The sequence below is a fragment of the Leucopleurus acutus genome, assembly GCF_964270905.1.
Source record: "Leucopleurus acutus genome assembly, chromosome: 15".
Lineage (NCBI taxonomy): Eukaryota > Metazoa > Chordata > Mammalia > Artiodactyla > Delphinidae > Leucopleurus > Leucopleurus acutus.
Window position 1 is genome coordinate 2,589,525 of NC_139157.1, and position 10,603 is coordinate 2,600,127.

Here is a 10,603-nt window from a genome sequence, read left to right on the forward strand (position 1 = left end):
CGCGGGGCGGGGCCTCGGGCGTCTCCGGAGGCGGGGGCTTTGGGGGCGGTGGGCGAAGCGGAGGAGGTTCGGGTGGCGGGTAAAAGCCAAAGCTGACACCAATTCATCTCAGTGCTGACAGCTGGAGGCTGACCCGGGTGCAGAAAAGGTTCAGCTGAAAGGCGTATGCGAGCTGCCTACAGACCTGCTGTACCCCTAATATCGTGAATGCTGCTGAGTGTTTTCAGTCAATTATGGGCAAAGTTTGAAAGATGTAATCATAATTGCAGAGGCGAATGCAAATTCTTGACAGTATAAAAGTAGAACTCAGACTTATAACGTTGGTGGGGGGGTGAGAGAGAGTTAATATACTAATTTCCTCATCTCCCTTTGAAGGGAGCCAATAGGGAATATGTAAGTTTCTAAATAATGACTTAGGTAAATAAAGTCACAAAATCTTCCACCATTAGAACTAAAAGTAATGTAAGTTTTAAAATTAGGAGCTGAAAGAGAAGATAAAATTTTATCCTTTGAAAATATGCTATTTACGGTTGATGGGTCAGGATGTATATTATTTAGAGTTATAATGAAAAGAACTAGAAGAATTAAAAACAACCTTAACTGTAGCTGAGTCTAGGGTATGGTACCAGGTGCTGCGTAGGGGAACAGGGAGGACTCAGACCTTTCAGTATTTTCCCCTTGTGTTTGTAACCACTGATATGAGTAACCTCCACAGCAACAAAACAAATGCAAATGGACTGTAGTCTAGTTACAAAGCATAACTGTGAAACATCCTTACACAGAATGCAGGAGTTAAAGAGAATGAGGCAGAATATATATATATATAGAGAGAGAGAGAGAGAGAGATGATTAGGAATTATGAAGTGAAATTAGTAAATTAAGACAGTAAGTGGGGCCTCCCTGGTGGCGCAGTGGTTGAGAGTCCACCTGCCGGTGCAGCGGACACGGGTTCGTGCCCCGGTCCGGGAGGATCCCACATGCCGCGGGAGCGGCTGGGCCCGTGAGCTATGGCCGCTGAGCCTGCGCGTGCGGAGCCTGTGCTCCGCAAGGGGAGAGGCCACAACAGTGAGAGGCCCGCGTACCGCAAAAAAAAAAAAAAGACGGTAAGCAAAGGATCTAAATTAGGGAAGTAGAAAAATTACTTGTGTGTTTGTAACATGTCTATGAAAAGAAGCTGTCTGCCTGCAGGCAATGAGTGGGTAAGGAGCGCTAGCCCCTCGCCCCTGGGGTCAGGAGGCACATCTAAGTTGTGTCCACTAGCTTCCAGTGTTTCGGGTTTGAGCTCTAGTTAAACAGAAACGTGCTTGAAAACACAGCCTTTATTAGTTCCTTCCCTGCCTGGTCCCCTTTCCCTACTTCCCCACTGGTGCTTCCTGGCATCCTGTCCCAAATAAACTGCACCCAAAGCCTTATCTTAGGCTCTGCTTCTGGGGCACTCAAACCAAGACAGTCGCCCCAGATCGGGTCATGTGAAGCAGACCTGGGAAGGGGGTTCTGGAATCGGGGTACTCACCAGCCGAATGGCCACGAGGACCCACCCTCGGTAGTAAGCGGGGTGGCCATACCCCCCGGGGTGGTGTCCCAGCTCTGCAGCTGTGACTAAGCGGGAGGGGATGCACGTGGGGCGGGGGGCTCTGACTTGTGCGATCTCTCCAGCATTTGTGGAAATGGGGGCAATGGTAAATTTTAAAGACTGTGGAGTCAGGTTTTTTTTTATTAATGATAGAAACATGCTGAAGGAAGAATATGACAGGCAACTATCAACCCAAGGCGTGATCCCATGATATCACATTGGTAGCTTGAAACCCACTATGGTAGGAAACACTAAGGAAACGGACAGATACTGTAAATGAGGGCTTTAAAAAAAGAAGAAACAGAGAGCCAGGTGTTAAACGTTTACTAGCGCATCTGCCTTCGCTGCGCTTCCTGGGTCTGAGGGTTGGCACCGTTTGTTACTTCTCAAGGCCTCTTGGCCTGTCTCAGCCTCGGTTTCCTCAGCTGTCAAGTATTAACCTACCTCATAGAGTTTGGTAATTTAAAATAACATAAACGTGGATCTGATTTGTTGCTGATGGGGGTGAGGGGAGATGGACGCGGGCAGAGGGAACTTGTGGGCAGTGAGTAGGCCACGGTGCACTTGATCTTTATTTGGCTTTTTCTAGGTCTGCAACTAGAGTTCCTCTTTCAGCTAAGCTACGGTTCTCCATTTCGATTCTTTTAGCAGCTTTGTAAGATAACTTTCGAAGTCACTAGGGTATTATTTCAATTACTACTCTATCATAAAAGTTAGTAGAACTCCTCACTCCCAGGGAGTCGTTTATACAACGGGGGAATTTGCCTTAAAACGCATGCGTTTTTCCTATCATAAAGTCAACAAAGTAGAAGCTCTGTGCAAAAGCATTCACTTCCTTGGGCACTTTAAGGCCGAAGATGTCACTATTTATCATTTGTAAACATGGATTTTTCATACTACTGCTTAAAGTTTATTTTACTAACTGAAGGAAACATACCATTAAATTTTTTAAATGTCCCAAATAAGCCTTAAATTAAGGAAGAAGAAATGGGAAATGCATTATTGTTTGAGTTGGGAGGTAAGAGAGCTATTCATTTATTAACTTCCATATCTCACCAAAACTGATGGATTAAAAGTTTAAAAAAGTACTTACAATGAAATGATAGAAAAGATCCCCTTAGATGTGGTACCAGTTTATGTGCTCACATTCCGCTTGTTCTTGTATTTTCTAATTTAGCCTCCGTGTTTTATTTAAGAGAAACAGCACACAGTTGATGATTTGACATTATTGAACTCACCTCCTTATGGGAGTTATTCAGTGTATCACTCTGTTTGTCACAGCTTTGTGGAGAAATAATTCATACGTCGTACATTCGTCCATTTAAAGTGTACAAGTCAATGATTTTCATACATCTGCAGAGTTGTGCAACATCACCGCATTCTAATTTTCATCCATGTTGTGGCATTGACTCTGTACTTCGTTTCGTATTACTATTAATAAGGGGTAATATCGCATTGTATGGTTATAACATTTTATTTATCTACTCATCAGTCAGTGGACATTTGGATTGCTTCCTAGTTTGGGCTATTATGAAAAACACTGCTGTGAACACTCACGTACAACTTTTTGTGTGAACATATATTTTTCAATGTATTTCTGATTGACACCTAAAAATAGACAATTTGCTTTAAAAAAAAAGAAGAAGAAGAAGGGCCTGGACTCATGCTGCAATGCTGCGGAAGTGAGGGTACAGAGAAGATGGACTGAAGAGATGTGACTATGTTATAGAAACAAACTCTTTTACTAGATTCTGATAATAAGTTCAGGAGGCTGGAGCAGGGGAAATGCCTTCTGACTTCCTACTTGCATATTCTTGGCATAGAAAGTCCCTGTTTCTTTAATATCAAGAAATTGAAAATGCATATTGACTCATGGGGCTATAGTCCCTCCATCTGCACTCAGGAGTATTAATGCTTTCTCTCTTGAGGTCAGCCATCCTGTGCTTGAGAGGTCGGGATGGTGTAGACAGAGGTGAAGAATGAACAAAGTGCTTCATGACCTATGAGTTCTCATAAATGCTTCATAGATTGTGTGAACGACTCTAACACGCTGGAAAAGAGAAGTCTGTACTTCCCCTGTTGGCATATTCATCATACATTTCTGAAATTACTTAGTTCATTATTTCAACGAAGATTTTCTGATAACGGGTTTTGTGTCGTGGTTAAAAGTATGGACTTTTGGGGCTTCCCTGGTGCCGCAGTGGTTGAGAGTCCGCCTGCCGATGCAGGGGACAAGGGTTCGTGCCCAGGTCCAGGAAGATCCCACATGCAGCAGAGGGGCTGGGCCCGTGAGCCATGGCCGCTGAGCCTGCGCGTCCGGAGCCTGTGCTCCGCAACGGGAGAGGCCACGACAGTGAGAGGCCCGCGTACCGCAAAAAAAAAAAAAAAGTATGGACTTTTGAGCCATGTTGCATGAGTTCAGATCCTCTTACTGGTTGTGTTGACTGTAGCAAGTTCCTTAATCTCTCTGTGCCTTGGTTTCCGATTTGTAAACGGGGTAAAATTCTCCGTGTGTGGGAATATGTATAGTTAGAAAGATTGCTAGATAGTATTGAATGTCTAAAACAGAGAGCACGATAAGAATATTAACTATTATGAGTTGGTTTTATATACAGCCTCATCGCATTTTTTCCATGATACTCTGAGCTAATTTTTGTGTTTTCTAAGCTCTGTTTTATGGATGAGACAACTAATGCTCAGAGAAGTTAGGCAGCTTACCCACAGTCACACAGCAGCTAAGATGAACCATCCAAGTCTACTTGGTTCTCAAAACAGTTTATGGAAATACTCCTCCCAATGTTTAGATAATGTAACTTGATTAAATCAAATGGAATTAAAGAAATAGAAAAAAATGATTGGTTGAAGACATGGACTGCAGGAGATAGGAAAGCGGAGTCTACCTTCTCAAAGATGCATTCAGAGCCACCAGGGGGCAGCGTGCACCAGGACAACTGGCAAGGATCACCTTTTTCACTAATTTTCATTAACTGCTCTAAGATATGATAGCTAATGCTGTCAGATAATAGATTCAGCACTTAGCTAATGCCTTTAAATTAGATGTTCTTCAATGCCAAGGACAATATGAAAGTGGTTTCCTTCTACTGCACGACTTCTCTCAGGTTTTATTTATTTATTTAGCTTTACAATGTTTAGACCTCTTCATGAATTTAATTATCTTGTTGCTAAGTACACGTCTAAGCGTAAGTGGCTGGTACAAGAAGCCATCTCTATGGTACCATATCAGCGTATGGTACATTCAAACCTTGGAAATGTACGTTCTCTGTGTTTTAGAAGCTGTGTACTACTCATTCTTGAAGAATTGAGATTTTAAAAAATCACTTTGAGTTGTCGTTCCTATTTTGATCCATTGTTTTAACCCATTAGTTAAATACCCTTGATGCTGAAGGTCAGAATTTGACCAGTATGTTAGAGCTAGGATAAATTCATTAAAACCATTAACTTAATTAAATTAAACGGAATTTAATACTATTATAAGTCCAAGATAGATGTGAATTCATTCTCTAAAACATGGGTGATATAGAAAATTAGGCTCCTTTAATTGGTGAATCTGAAAAATAAACAAGAAGAATAAAATATACACAACACACAAAGATCAGGATATGTCCATTGAAAGAAACCGCAGCCACTTCAAATGTCTCATATATACGTGCATATACATATACCATCTCTTCTTTTTTTGTTGTTGTTGTTTTTGTTTTTTGCGGTACACGGGCCTCTCACTGCTGTGGCCCCTCCCGTTGTGGAGCACAGGCTCCGGACGCGCAGGCTCAGCGGCCACGGCTCACGGGCCCAGCCGCTCCGCGGCATGTGGGATCTTCCCGGACCGGGGCACGAACCCGCGTCCCCTGCATCGGCAGGCGGACTCTCAACCACTGCGCCACCAGGGAAGCCCTATCATAAGACATTTTAAAAAACATGTTAAATCTTTAAGAAAGGCCACTTCAAGGTGCTGTGAGAGCCTTAGACTAGAGAGCTACATCCTGTGTGACTTCTGCGAGCCAGTCATGTTTCCAGGGCTTCATAGCCTGCAGCATATGAGAGTTGGAGCTTTTTGTTTCTGTTTTGTTTTTTTTTAATTTAAAACGTACAGAAAGTGACAAGAATAGTACAAAGAACTATTTACCCAGATTTACCAAAGGCCACCATTTGGTTGTATTACTGTGTTACTGTCTATCACCTATGAATGTGTATCTGCGTATGATCGGTTAATGGATCTGTCTTGAACTGTTTGAGAGCAAGCAGCAGACCTTGGGCCCCTTTACCCTCAAATACTTCACTGTGGACTCCCTGAGAAAAAGGTCGCCCTACACAGTAGAGTGACCAAAATCAGGAAACTGAATGTTGTCACAACCCAACTGTCACGTGGCATGCTGGTGCACTGGGGGTGAGGCAGGGGGAGTCCTAATTCCTAACACTTGCCACTTCCATGGGAAATGGCTCGCCATGGCTGATTTCAAGTTACCAACAATTTAACACCCAGTTTGCAAGATTCCTCAATATTTAACCGTAAGCTCTGGGCCACCTGGGCCCACTACCACTGGCATCTAATCTGCCATTCATAGTCAAACTTTGTTCCCATTTGTTTGTTCCCATAGCAGACGTTGTTCCCATTTCAGGATTCAGTCCACAGTCACCACTGGTCAAGTCCCCTTAGTCTCCTGTAAGCTGGAGTGGCATCAGCCTTTCTTGTCTGTCATGACATCGCCGTTTTTGAAGAGTACAGGTTAGGTCTTTTGTAGAATGTCCTTTAATTAGGGTCCATATGTCCTCCCACACTGAACAGGGAGGACGTAAGTGTGCAACCAGTGGGATGCGAGGGAAATGGTGACGTCTGGCTTTGGAGCCTGGGTTCCAGAGGAGGGCGCTCTCTCCTATGTTGCTCTCTGGGATCACTGGTTCTAGGGAAGCCAGAAAGTCATGCCTCCCACATAGGTGGGAACGATAATCTGATATTTTAAAATAAATTAAGGTGGAAATTATTAAAGGGAAACCTCACTAAAAGAGTGGGGTGGCCAGAAGGGGGAGCTCTCATGCACGTACCACTCAAGGTCAATACAGACTCCAACAAAAAGAGTGTACCTTGCATCTCCCCCAGGAATGGATGCTACTTTACTATCTCCCGCAGTGGGGAGAAAGATTTTTTTTCTCCTTGTCTGGAAACAGCTCAGCCAATGAACAGCCACTATACTTTAAACTAATTTCCTCCAAGGGAATTTTGTTTATTACAGCCTCCAACGTCCCCTTGTCCTCTAGAAAAGAGTTTTCTCTCATTTGCTTTACTGGGCTTGCATGTGGTTCACCATAGTTGCCGGTCCCAAATAGCAATTCTTTGCTGCTCCTGAATAAACCTGTTTTGCTGGTAAAATAACTGGCTGTTTTATTGTTTTAGGTTTATAGCAGACATAAAGAATGACATAAGATATGGAAAAGCAACATATGTCAGATTTAGAAAAACTCAGAAAGGAAGTGACAAACTCAGGAAAGAATTTAAATTTGTATGTGTTAAAAATAACGCATGAGGGCTTCCCTGGTGGCACAGTGGTTAAGAATCCGCCTGCCAGTGCAGGGGACACGGGTTCCAGCCCTGGTCCGGGAAGATCCCACATGCCGCGGAGCAACTAAGCCCGTGTGCCACAACTACTGAAGTCCACGCGCCACAACTACCGAAGCCCGCGCATCGCAATGAAGAATAGCCCCCACTCACCGCAACTAGAGAAAGCCCTCGCGCAGCAATGAAGACCCAACACAGCCAAAAAATAAAATAAAATAAATAAATTTATAAAAAATAATAACACGAGAGCAAATTAACCAAACTGATAATGCATTAAGAGAAATAAGTGGACAAAATTAGGAAGATACAAAAGATATGTAAGGTGGCCAGAATAATGGGTACCCAAAGATATCCGCATACTAATCCCCAGAACTTGAGTATATGTTTTCTTATCTAGCGAAGCAGACATTGCAGGTGTGATTAAATTAACGCTCTCAACACATTACCCTGGACCATCTGGATGAGTTTAATCTAATCACACAGGTCCTTAAAAGCGGAGAATTTTTCCTGGCTGTGGAGATGCAAATACAGCAGAAGTGAGAAGTAAACGGAAGTCCTGGGAGGACAGGTGTACAGAAGGGTTAGGAAGAAACCTATTTCTACTGGAACGGAGGTTGATGCCAGAGAGACTGAAACAATAACTCCCCGATGTGCTGATATGCTTGGCCATTTGGAAATAGCAATTAGTTTAGTTTTGTTTTTTAACATAATTCTTTTGGCGAGCCTAAGAAGAGAAATGATAGAAGACACCTAAATTTTTAACCCTAGGAAAAGCAAACACTGTAAAAGAAAGAAATAAGAAATAGAATCATGGTATACAACTTGTCTCACAGGAAAAAGTACTTATATTTTCATAAAGGGTAAATTAATGTTGTTTTAATCCTTACTGCATGGCAGGAAAGAGGAAAATTTGGGAAGATGATTAGAGAAGCCATTAAGTCTTTATCTTCCATTATTGGATGACCACCAAGAATGTCTTAAACAGAGTGAAGTAAGTCAGAAAGAGAAAGACAAATACCGTATGCTAACACATATATATGGAATTAAAAAAAATGTCATGAAGAACCTAGGGATGAGACACGAATAAAGACACAGACCTACTAGAGAATGGACTTGAGGACACGGGAAGGGGGAAGGGTAAGCTGGGACAAAGTGAGAGAGTGGCATTGACATATATACACTACAAACGTAAGGTAGATAGCTAGTGGGAAGCAGCCGCATAGCACAGGGAGATCAGCTTGGTGGTTTGTGACCACCTAGAGGGGTGGGATAGGGAGGGTGGGAGGGAGGGAGATGCAAGACGGAGGAGATATGGGAACATATGTATATGTATAACTGATTCACTTTGTTATAAAGCAGAAACTAACACACCATTGTAAAGCAATTATACTCCAATAAAAATAAATAAATAAATAAAAACTTCACTTAAAAGTAAAAAAATAAATAAATAAAGTGATACAGGGAGAGATGTAAGTACAAACACAGAATGAGGGAAATGAGTATCTGTGGAAACAATAAAAGGAGTTGAAAAAGGCTGCTTCTGGGAACAGTAAGATATGACTGGAAACTATTCACGAATCAGTTGGGAAATAATTTAAAATAACTTTAAAAGGATAATAAAATGAATGTTTTAATTAGAAACAAAGTATGCTCTACTTTAAGATTTTCATTTTACTTTAAGAATATTTCTTCATTAAGTGAAACTATTATGACACGTTATAACATTAAAATGTTATACTTTTTTCATTTACTAACTTCGTGTTTAGTATATATTTTATAGGAAATTTCATGTGGCAGACACTGACCTCCAAATGTTACTTAAGAAAACAAAGTATTATTCGGACTGATAATCAGTCATTTCGTGCAGCTTGAAAGATTTTAATTTGGAGGTTTGATTTAGCATTTTTCTATATACTTCTATTCTACTTTGAGTGAGAATTCTATGCCTGCTTTTCAGTATTGTGCCCAGTATTCTAGAACAGCTAAGACTTGTGAATTTAATTAGATTGACAAGAAACCAGATGAAGATGAAGTTTTGTATTTCTAGATTTTAATTTTTTTAGTTATATCTCTGTTTACGAAAGTAGCATGTGGTCATTATAAAACCTTGGAAAATAAATAAAAGAAATTTTTTCAGAGTTTTTCTCTAGGCTTTTTCTCAATCCATATATATTATGTATACACATATGTGTTCACATCTATATTTAAAACATCATTATTTAAGGCAAAACATTCTTAATGAGAGAACTTCTAGAATGTCATTTACATTCGGCCAACCCCGTTATAAAGGGACATAAGGTTACAAAGGAAAAAATTAGTTTGCCCGAACCTGAGTTTTATATTTAGGGCTTCTGATACCAGAACAAGGGCTACACCTAGATCCAGATGGATTTCATGGGGTCCTAAGTTTCCCCAAACCCAAAACTAGTCTCCAACTGTGAGGTTTTCTTGGGATAATTGGTTATCGCAAAACTGGATTCCAAATTTCTCTCTTAGAGCCAAACCTCTATATGTTTTACTCAACAGTAACACCGCACACCCAATTTTATGGGAATAACTGGGTGGCATGGCTTTCGAGGCCTTAAAAGAAAGTTTGATGAACCCACCTTCCCTCGGGCATCTCAGTTATCACGTTCCTTTTTGTACGTGAAAAGGAAGGGAATGCCCTGCGGTTACTCACCCCAAAACATGGGGACCACCGTTGACCCATAAGGTTATTATCCCTCAGAACTAGACCCTCTGGCACAGAGCTACCCCCTTGCCTCAGAGCCATTATTGCCTTTGCCCTTTTGGTTAAGGCCACCGACAAAATCCTGGTGGATTCTCTGTAACCATTTTTACCCCAGGCAGCGGAAGCCCTCCTGAATTCCCACCACACTCAACATTTCTCAGCCAGCCACCTCACCTCTTAAGAAGCCCTTCTGTTAACTGCCCCCCGCACACCTCTTTTGCACTGTAATAACCTTACCCTGGCTACTTCTCCGCCCTCCAACAATGACGAAGTCCCTCGTGGCCACTTAACACTGATGGACCACATCCTGATTCCTTGTGATGGGCCACAGGCAATTCCATGGTTCACAGAGGCTCTTACGTAAAAGATGACAAAAGAAGACATGGTGCTGGGTGTGCTATTACAAGCCCTTTTGATGTTGTCTGAGGTGAGGACAACAAGAACCTATGGCTTCTTCAGCCCAACAGGCTGAATTATATACTCCCGTGCTTTAGCCAAGGACAAAACTTCCAATATTTATACTCTTAGTAGGTATACATTTGGAGTGGCTGATGATATTGGAATCTTGTGGAAGCAACGTGGCTTCCTTACTTCCAGTGGAAGTAAAATTTAAAATGTTCCCTATGTTCAGGAATTATTAAATGCAATACTTTAACCTGCCACTTCAGATATTAAGATTCCAGGGCATTCTAAACTTGACCCTCTAGGGATCAAGTTAATATTTGAA